The sequence below is a fragment of the Cupressus sempervirens genome, chromosome 1 (genome assembly GCF_028749045.1).
Source record: "Cupressus sempervirens isolate cs-2001-9-10 chromosome 1, ASM2874904v1, whole genome shotgun sequence".
Classification (NCBI taxonomy): Eukaryota; Viridiplantae; Streptophyta; class Pinopsida; order Cupressales; family Cupressaceae; genus Cupressus; species Cupressus sempervirens.
Window position 1 is genome coordinate 129,205,349 of NC_143118.1, and position 10,387 is coordinate 129,215,735.

The window sequence follows — 10,387 nt, forward strand, 5'->3', positions numbered from 1 at the left end:
TAGACCATCATGAATGTTAGAAATTTGGCTACTATGGTTGAAAGAATGTCCTCAACAAGCCAACAAATAAACTTTCTTTATTTTCTTGCATGCTGAGAACATTACCCTCACCTATAAGAGTCAAAATTATAATGTTTGTAATGGTCTATAACTTAAAATACCTAATTAAAGACCTAACAAAAATGCAAATGTGTTGCATTTTTTGCTCCACCTGGTGTCCTATGCATATGAATTGAGATTGCATATTGAACTATGACCTCCTTCTACACTACTTGAAACCAAGAGATTGACACAGTTAACATCTAAAGTAGCACCGTATTTACCACTACATTCCTATTGAAATACAAGTAAAAAAAACCTTCAATTTACCCTACTCAAAATATTTACAATTAGATATTTAATGTTGTCAATTTATTCACTACTACATTCCTACTGAAATAGAAGTAAAAAAACAAACCTTCAATTTACGCTACTCCAAATATTTACCATTAAAATTTTATTGTTATCAATTTATTTACTACTACATTCCTATTTGAACAATTTTATAGAATGCCTAAAAGAAATGTGGTCTAATGGCAAGCCATGAGTGTGGGATATACACAAAATTGATTTCTTCAAAACACACACAAACACACACAAGTATATGCACATTCTTGCAAATATATATACATAGGAGATGGACATGCATGCAAATATAGGACACTCCTAGATGTATGGCCTAAAATAGTTAGATTTTGTTGGCTTGGTTTTTCACCTTTCATAATTTTGTTGCATTTCATGGTGAAAACCCAATGGATTTAAGTTTTTAAGGGATAAGGTGTATTAAAAACCCTAGATAAAAAATTTAAGTTTCATGAAACCCTTATCGTTATGCCCTAGTTTTCAAAAAATAGGGAAGTAAATTGTTTTATTTTGAAAAATTATGCAAGAGGCTTTTGGCTTTAAGAAATTATTTTTCCTTTTTCCATGTTTATTTTAAATACTTTCCTAAAATTATTTTTGTCATTAACCTTTATTTTAAACCATGGTTTTGACCTTGTATTTACCCAATAATATTCCCTGAAGGTTTTTTAACCATAGTATGGTCTTTTCTTACAAACCATTGATCATAGAAAGATCAATGGTAAGCACTTTTTTGCAATATGAAAGTGTTTGAGCTTTAACAAAAGTGGGGAAGCACCTATGTGACACGTAGCCCATGACGATGTCAGTTCCCTAATGATCCACAAAAGTTGGATGTGTTAGAACAAGTTTAGGGTTGTTAGGACATGCTGGAAAATATAACTTATTTTTATCTATTGTTGTTGCTAACTAGATTGAAAACAAGGTGAATCTTACAGAACCGTCGATCATTTCAAGATTGATAGAGAGAGCTTTCGTGCTTTATGGAGATGTCTGATGTTTAACAAAAGTGGGGAAGCACCTGATTGACATGTGGATAGGTGGGGCTAGTCATTCAAAGGGTGGCCTAGTAATGCTAAGTTGGGATGCATGCTAAGATGTCTTATGTAAATTTAATGAATAGTCTATGTGTTTAATGAGTTAGAGGGTGACTATGTAAGTAGGCCCAAAATATTAAAAGATAACATAGAAAATTCCAAAGGTTCTCATGATTGTCGATCTTATCAAGATCTATGATCCGTGCTTTCTTGCAATTTGAACTTGCTCGACCTTTAGCAAATGTAGGGAAGCGCCTTGTTGACACGTGGCCAGTTTCACAAAAAGGTAACGTAGTCATTCTAAGTTTAAAGCTAAGTCATTTGATTTGTGAAGATCGATGGCTGAATTTTAGATTTCATGGTGCAACATGAAATATGACTATTGAGGCATCAATTCTGATCAATGCTATTTTGTGTGAGGTTAATGTTGCAATAAGAATTATGATTTTCCATTATTGAACACTAAGATTGTAGAATTCTTATTTTCTAAGGGTTTCGATTTGCTACTAAGCGATTTTCAGAAGAGGAAGATAAGGAAATCGGGTGACTATTTTTGGTTTTAAAAAAATTGAGATAAATATTTTCATAGTAAGTTAATTATCAAACATGCCTCCAAAAAGGGATTTTTCAGGGAAGCTAGATTATTTAAAAAGGGCTCTGCATGATGATTTCTTAGAGAAAATGCCAGAACATCCCATGAATGAGCTTGCTAGCAGAAAAGAATTTATTCCAAAAAACCCTAGGTTACTAGTTAGTGAGGGTTTTTACGACAAAGCAAATTGGTTGAGAGATGCCAAAGTGTCTGTTGGAGGATTAGAGCTTTTTCCTAAATGGTTTAAAGAGAGAAGACTAGATACGAGCCCCTAAATGATGTATGGGAATTTGACATTAGCAAACTAATTATCCTTGGGGTTTTCTTTGATGATAATTTTCTTGCAATAATGTCAAAGAAATATGATCCAATAACCAGGATTGTGAAGAATCATACTAGTGATAATCTTTTTAGGGTTTCGCCAGAATTGATCTGAGAGGTTTTTAAATTAAACCCTGACCATGCAGTCCATGAGAAGATAGATATGGAAGACCTCCAAGCTAGATATGAGAAAAAAAGGGTATATTTAAGGGGAGGACCATTACAAGAGCATTTTTTCAAAATAGGATCATTGCCCATAGTTATACCAACCACTCTAGAGTCCTTGTTGAAAAAGTATATTAACCCTAGAGCATAAGCATTGTATTTCTCTCTCTACAAGATCTTTGGCATAGACAAGCAAGATTATATCTCGAGTTCCATTGTCTTCATCATTTCTTAGACCCTTCAGTATGATATGAGTTCTATTTTGGGTATGTGTAGGATCATGGTGTACCAAACTATGGCTTTAAGTGACAGTGAAAAATTAGCAAATCAGGGTTATGTCAACTTGACACATTATTTTAAAGTGGTTATGGATGTTCTATCAAAAAGTTGTAAGAAAATAATCTGTAGAAAATTGAATGTAGTTTATAAACTACTAGGCCTTATCTAGAGAAAAAAATAATTGATTGGTCAAAAGTTTGGATTTTAATGCAGCACTACGAAATTTTTTAGGACGAAAATAAAAATAGGTGTATGTCTTATCACCTTAATCAAAATCAAATGATAATATTTTTTAAATATAATTATTGATATAAAAAGTAGACTCATGCCCAGATGTGATGCATATTTTTGGGTATTTTTATTCCAAATAAATAATTAAACATGAATTTTCTACTAAAAATTTTTCAAAAAAACAAAAAAAAAATCCCATGTCTAACCACCTTAACTAATAGAAAATTTTACCAAATTTCATTTTAAATTTTTTTCTTATACTAGGCAAAGCATAGAATGTGATGCAGCCTTTGGATTTAAAAAATGTTATACTGTTTGAAAGTTATAGCTATTTTTTAATCAGTATGTTAATCAACACTTTACAATAATCTTCATTGAAAATTAACTAATAAATACTTATCGAACTCAGAATTTGACAGCAATTATATCGATGGAATCTCAAGAGTGATATAAAAAAACTCTTTTCATTTCATTCAATTTCAATCAAAATAACATTGTCAAATGGCTACCCAAAGTCTGAGTGTCACTAAAACCCTTCTCAAACACATTTTTTGGGTTGACCAAATAGGCTTGGTAAATACCAAGCCTAATTGGATATCCAATTTGAAATTAGATATCCGATCAAGCCCGACAATTTTACACACCAATTTGGAGGGAAATTTGAGAGGGGGGATTTTTTTTCAATTTTAAATTTAGAGGGAGAGAAATTTAAGAGGAAATAAATTTAAAGGGAAACTTTAGACTGTTTTAGAGGGAAATTTATTTCTGGAAAGTGTGGACATTAATATTATTATTATATATTATTATAATTAATATTACATTATAGTAATATGTATGATTATTATTATTAAATACAATATAGTTATAAATATAATAATTATTATTATAAATAAACATAATATAGTGATATATAGTGATATATATTATTATTAATAAATATATATAATAGTATTATACGAATAAATTATTATATATAATATATATGGTTATTATTATTATTAAATCTATAATCTAGTAATATATATGATTATTATTGTTATATAATCTAATAATATATTATTATTATATTATACAATATTAGATAATTATTAAATATAATATTATCATAAAATGCATCATTTTGACGCATTCCCAATGGGTCCCTAGGGGTCCTAGGGATATACATTGTCATGGAATGTGTTGAAAGGACCTATGACCCCCTTCGACCCATATGAATGACTCTAATATGTCCCTAGGGGTCTTAGGACCCCCAGGGACACATGTCATCATGAAATGTGTCAAAGGGGGTCATAGGTCATCCTATTACCCCCTTCAACCCATATGAATGATTCTAATATGTCTTTAAGGGTCCTAGAACCTCCTAGGGACACATGTCATCATGGAATGTGTCGAAGGGGGTCATAGGTCACCCTATGACCCCCTTTGACCCATATGAATGATTTCAATATGTCCCTAGGGGTCCTAGGACCCCTAGGGACACATGTCATCATGAAATGGGTCGAAGGGGGTCATAGGTCACACTATGACTCCCTTCGACCCATATGAATGATTCTAATATGTCCTTAGGGGTCCTAGGACCCCTAGGGACACAAGTCATCATAGAATGGGTCGAAGGTGACCTATGACCCCCTTTGACCCATATCAACAATTTTAATATGTCCCTAGGGGTCCTAGGACCCCTAGAGACATATGTCATTATGGAATGGGTCGAAGGGGGTCATAGGTCACCCTATGACCACCTTTGACCCATATGAACAATTCTAATATGTCCCTAGGGGTCCTAGGACCCCTAAGGCCACATGTCATCATGGAATGGGTCGAAAGGGGTCATAGGTCACCCTATGACCCCCTTCGACCCATATGAACAATTCTAATGTGTTCCTAGGGGTCCTAGGACACCTAGGGACACATGTCATCATCGAATGGGTCGAAAGGGGTCATAGGTCACCTTATGACCCCTCTAGGGACACATGTCATCATGGAATGGGTCGAAGGGGGTCATAGGTCACCCTATGACCCCCTTCGACCCATATGAGCGATTCTAATGTGTCCCTAAGGGTCCTAGGACCCCTAGGGACACATGTCGTCATGGAATGGGTTGAAGGGGGTCATAGGTCACCCTATGACACCCTTCGACCCATATGAATGATTCTAATATGTCCCTAAGGGTCTTAGGGACCCTAGGGAAACATGTCATCATGGAATGAGTCACCTATGACCCCCTTCGACCCATATGAACAATTCTAATATGTCCCTTGGGGTTCTAGGACCCCTAGGAACATTTTTTTTCATGGAATGTGTCGAAGGGGGTCATAGGTCATCGTATGACCCTCTTTGACCCATATGAATGATTCTAATATGTCCCTAGGGGTCCTATGACTCCTAGGAATATATGTCATCATGTAATGGGTCTAAGGGGGTCATAGGTTGACCTTCAACCCATATGAATGATTCTAATATATCCCTAGGGGTCTTAGGACCCTTAGGAACATATGTCATCATAAAATGTGTTGAAGGGGGTCATAGGTCACCCTATGACCCTCTTTAACCCATATGAATGAATCTAATATGTCCCTAGGGGTCCTAGGACCCCTAGGGACACATGTCATCAAAGAATGTGTCGAAGACATATGACCCCCTTCAACCCATATGAACGATATGTCCCTAGGGGTCCTAACTCCTAGGAACACATGTCATCATGGAATGTGTCGAAGGGGGTCATAGATGAACCCCTTTGACCCATATGAAGGATTCTAATATGTCCCTAGGAGTCCTAGGACCCCTAAGGACACATGTCATCATGGAATGTGTCAAAGGTGACCTATGACCCCCTTTGACCCATATGAACAATTATAATATGTCCCTAGGGGTCCTAAGACCCCTAGGGACACATGTCGTCATGGAATAGGTCAAAGGAGGTTATAGGTCACCTTATGACCCCCTTCAACCCATTCCATGATGACACCTCTAGGGACACATGTCGACACAGGACCCCCTTTGACTCATATGAACGATTCTAATATGTCCCTAGGGGTCGTAGGACCCCTAGGGACACATGTCATCATAGAATGTGTCGAAGGGGGTCATAGGTCACCCTATGACCCCCTTCGACCCATATGAACAATTCTAATATGTCCCTAGGGGTCCTAGGACCCCTAGGGACATATGTTGTCATGTAATGGGTCAAAGGGGGTCATAAATCACCCTATGACCCCCTTCAACCCATATGAATGATTCTAATATATTTTTAGGAGTCCTAGGAGCCCTAGGGACATATGTCATCATGTAATGGGTCGAAGGGTGTCATAGGTCAACCTATGCCCCCTTCAACTCATATGAATGATTCTAATATGTCCCTAGGGTCCTAGGACCCTGAGGGGCATATGTCGTCATGGAATGTGTTGAAGGGGGTCATAGGTCAACCCATATGAACGATTCTAATATGTCCCTAGGGGTTCCCCCTAGGGACACATGTCATCATGGAATGTGTCGAAGACCTATGACCCCTTTTGACCCATATGAACAATTCTAATGGAATGTGTCTAAAGGGGTCATAGGTACCTTCAACCCATATGAACGATTCTAATATGTCCCTAGGAGTCCTAGGACCCCTATGGACATATGTCATCATGTAATGGGTCAAAGGGTATCATAGGTCACCCTATGACCCCCTTCGACCCATATAAACGATTCTAATATGTCCCTAGGGGTCCTAGGACCCCTAGGGACATATATACTAATATATATATTATATTTATAGATAATAATAATAATAACATAATATATTATTATATATTAATAACATAGGTCATAATTAATAACATATATTATTATATATTAATAACATATATATATATATATATATATATATATATATATATATATATATATATATATATATATATATATATATATATATAATATTACGTTATTATATTTAATAAAAATATAGTAAAAATAATAATAATATATATTATATTTATAGATAATAATAATAACAATAACATAATATATTATTATATATTAATAGATTATATATTATATCTTTACATAGTCATATAACTCAAATAACTTATAACTCAAAAACTCAAATGATATCATAACCCATAAATTCATTTTACCCTCCAAACTTTTTTGGGTAGATATCGGATATCTGATTTGATATCGGATATCCAATATGAAATTGGATATCTGATATACTGGCATTATTTTTCCCAAATATTCCTTATCACTACACACCTAACAACATCACTTTTGGGGGGTCTTTTTCATGGGTTTTACAAAAAGTCACGTTTTGGGGGCCCAACCAACCGAAAAAGATTTGATAATATAACCCTAAGTGTTTGATATTGTCATCTGAATGGGGAGAAATAGTCGTTGAAAGGATAAACAAAAAAGGAAGGTATCTAATGAAGACATTACAGCATATAGGGAAAGGAACAAAATGGAACACTGAAAGAAATGACAAGGTATGTTAAATGTTAGTCAAGTTGATGATGAATCACTCAAAGGTGAAATCATAGAGTAAGATAATGAATATGTGTAGTTGGGGAATGAAAATGTACCAATTGAAAATGATAATGCCAGAATTGAAAATTTAGAGAATGAAAATTTTGAGGATGAAATGCTACCAGGTCATAATGTAAATTGCATAATTGATCAGGCCGAACATGACAATGTAGAGGAACCTAATGCACAAGAACCTTACATATCTCCTAATTATAATTGACATGAAGGTTCTAGAACACCAAAATGGATAATTGAAATTGATGAAATGATTATTTCTAGTTTGGAAGGGAAAAATCAGAAAGAACCATTCAGTTATGGGCTTCAAGACTATATAAGATGTTTTTCGAAAAAAAGATAGTGGTGGAGCAATGTCAGCTTTTCATGCACTTATTAAAGATGTAAAAGATGAGACCTATGCTTTCCAAATTGAAGATTTGTGTCAACAAAAAGTTGGAAAGAAATTCCATTATTGTGAAGAATCTTTTCAGTGCTCTCAATAGCATTAGGAAAAATAGCAGGGAGAAGGATAACAGAGCTACTGAAAGGGTTATTACAACCTCTTTGGTAAGTCATCATTTGAGAAAGGGTAGATATATGGGACAAACTTGTATTGATTTGAATCTAAATCATACTACTTTGAGAAGAGCACTTAGTTGACGAGAGAAAATTGATGATGCTCTTCAAAATGAAATATGGGCATTTGGTGGGAGATTTCAACGTTTTGATAAGAAGCTATTCGATGATGTGAAGGAAGAAATTACACAATTTTTGTACTCTAGCTAATGAGTATCACTCAATGCTAAAGACATGTTAAAGTTGAGAATTGGCATCAGAGACCATATGGCTTTTGAATCTTTGAAGCTATTTATTGTGTGCCACTCAAAATTTGAAATACATGTTGTTGCAAATATCATGTTGAGTTTTCTATGCACCATGAACTATTATGCTCCATCTGTTCTACTTTGCATAGTAAAGAAATGTTGGAGGATTGTGGTTCTAGTGGGCTTCCAAAATCATCAAGAGACTTTCTAGATCAACTTTTATGTCGTAGAGTTGATGGTTGTTTCTTTTATAGGAGTGCTTGCTTAAATGAGAAGTGTTCAAAATGTGGTGGCTTATCCAAGTTTGACACATGTTTCCATAAGGGGTGCAAACAAGATCTTGGAAAGACAATAGTGAAAAAAAAGGTATATGAAATGGTGAAATACACATTAAGAGTGAGGGTGAGAGCTCTAGATCTAAATTGGTTGGAAAAGATATCAGTGTGGCTAATTTTATTTCAGATTTCAAGGAAAATCTATTCTACAAGTATGCAAGACATAGTCACAGGTCTCAGTGGTTGGATCAAAAATTTAGAATGTGTAAGGAGACTGTTTCCATTAGCATTATTATATCAATTGTTGATTTTGTTGAGAACTACACATTGCAACCTCAAAATGAGACACAATCTCAATATTACAACTCTATTCATATTGCTATTTTCACTCACATAACATATAGACATGCCTTTGATAGTGTGGAAGATTATCTGAAAGATTATTAGAGAAAATAATTTTTATATGACTGATGATAGATCTCACTCTCACAAGTTTGTGCAACATTGTTTCAAGAATTATTTTGATTTCTTACATTAGCATGCAATTACTATGGATAGACATATCATTTCATCAGATAACTGTACAGCTCAATTCAAAAATGCTCGCATGTTTTATTGGTTGTGTAGGATGCATGTAGAGAGGGGGGTGCCTCATATTTGGAGTTTTTTTGATTTTGGCCATGGAAAAGGCGAACATGATAGAGTAGGGGCATGTGTGAAGAGAGCTCTAGTTAAGGAGCAATTGAAGATTTTAGCAGTAGAGCTTCTTGATGCTCGTAGCATTGTTGATTGGTGTAGTTTAGCATTATCACAAGGGGGGACTCTTGATTTAGTGGTATGCAGGTTCTTTTTGTTGGTTAAGGAAGGGTCCATAGGTGATAGATCAGATTGTACTATAGTGAGAGACTCATAAAAAATACATTCATTTTGAAGCTCTAATTCTAGTACATGGACCATTTAGACATGATAGCTAGCTTGCTTTTGTCCTAGTTGCTTTCAGTGTGATTGGGATCATTGTGAGTCGAGTGAGTGGGTGGACACATGGGCTTCACATTATCTTACTCCATTGTCTATCATACCCTCTATCAAAAATGATGACATGAAAAGTTCACTTGAGCATAACCATCTATTAGATCTACTTCAACCAGGACATGTCTTTGCATTGGTTGCACAAAAGGGGAATGATGAGAAATCCAATTATTGGTTAGCACATTGTGTAAGAGGTAAACAAAAACTTGCACAACTGATCATAGATGATGATGGATTCACATATCTTACTGGTTCAGTGGTTGTCGCTAGAACATGGCTGCAGATATACATGCTTAGAAGGAATGGAATTCCTGCATTCAAAGACTATCAAAAACACAAAATAATTCTCATATATTTGCATCTTATTATAGAAAAAAATGTAAAGTTGTTGAAGCATCAAGGAAGACCAAAAGTAAAAGAACTTTTTACTATTACTAATGTTGATCATGAAGCCCTGTTGGAGACCCTAAAATAGAGAGAGGACCCTACTAGAACACTTGACTAGGTATATTTACTTCTTATGTTATTTTCTTCAAAATGATTTAGTGAACCGCTAATTATCTTGTTTAATGTAACTGTGTTGGGGAGAATTCCTAAGATTTATGGTGTATTATGATGTAAAATGTGAAGTTTTTTGTATATCATGGTTTTTGTAATAATGAAAAAGACAAGTTATTCAAAATAACACATACACATCCAAATACATGCAAAAGATTTGAATTGTTC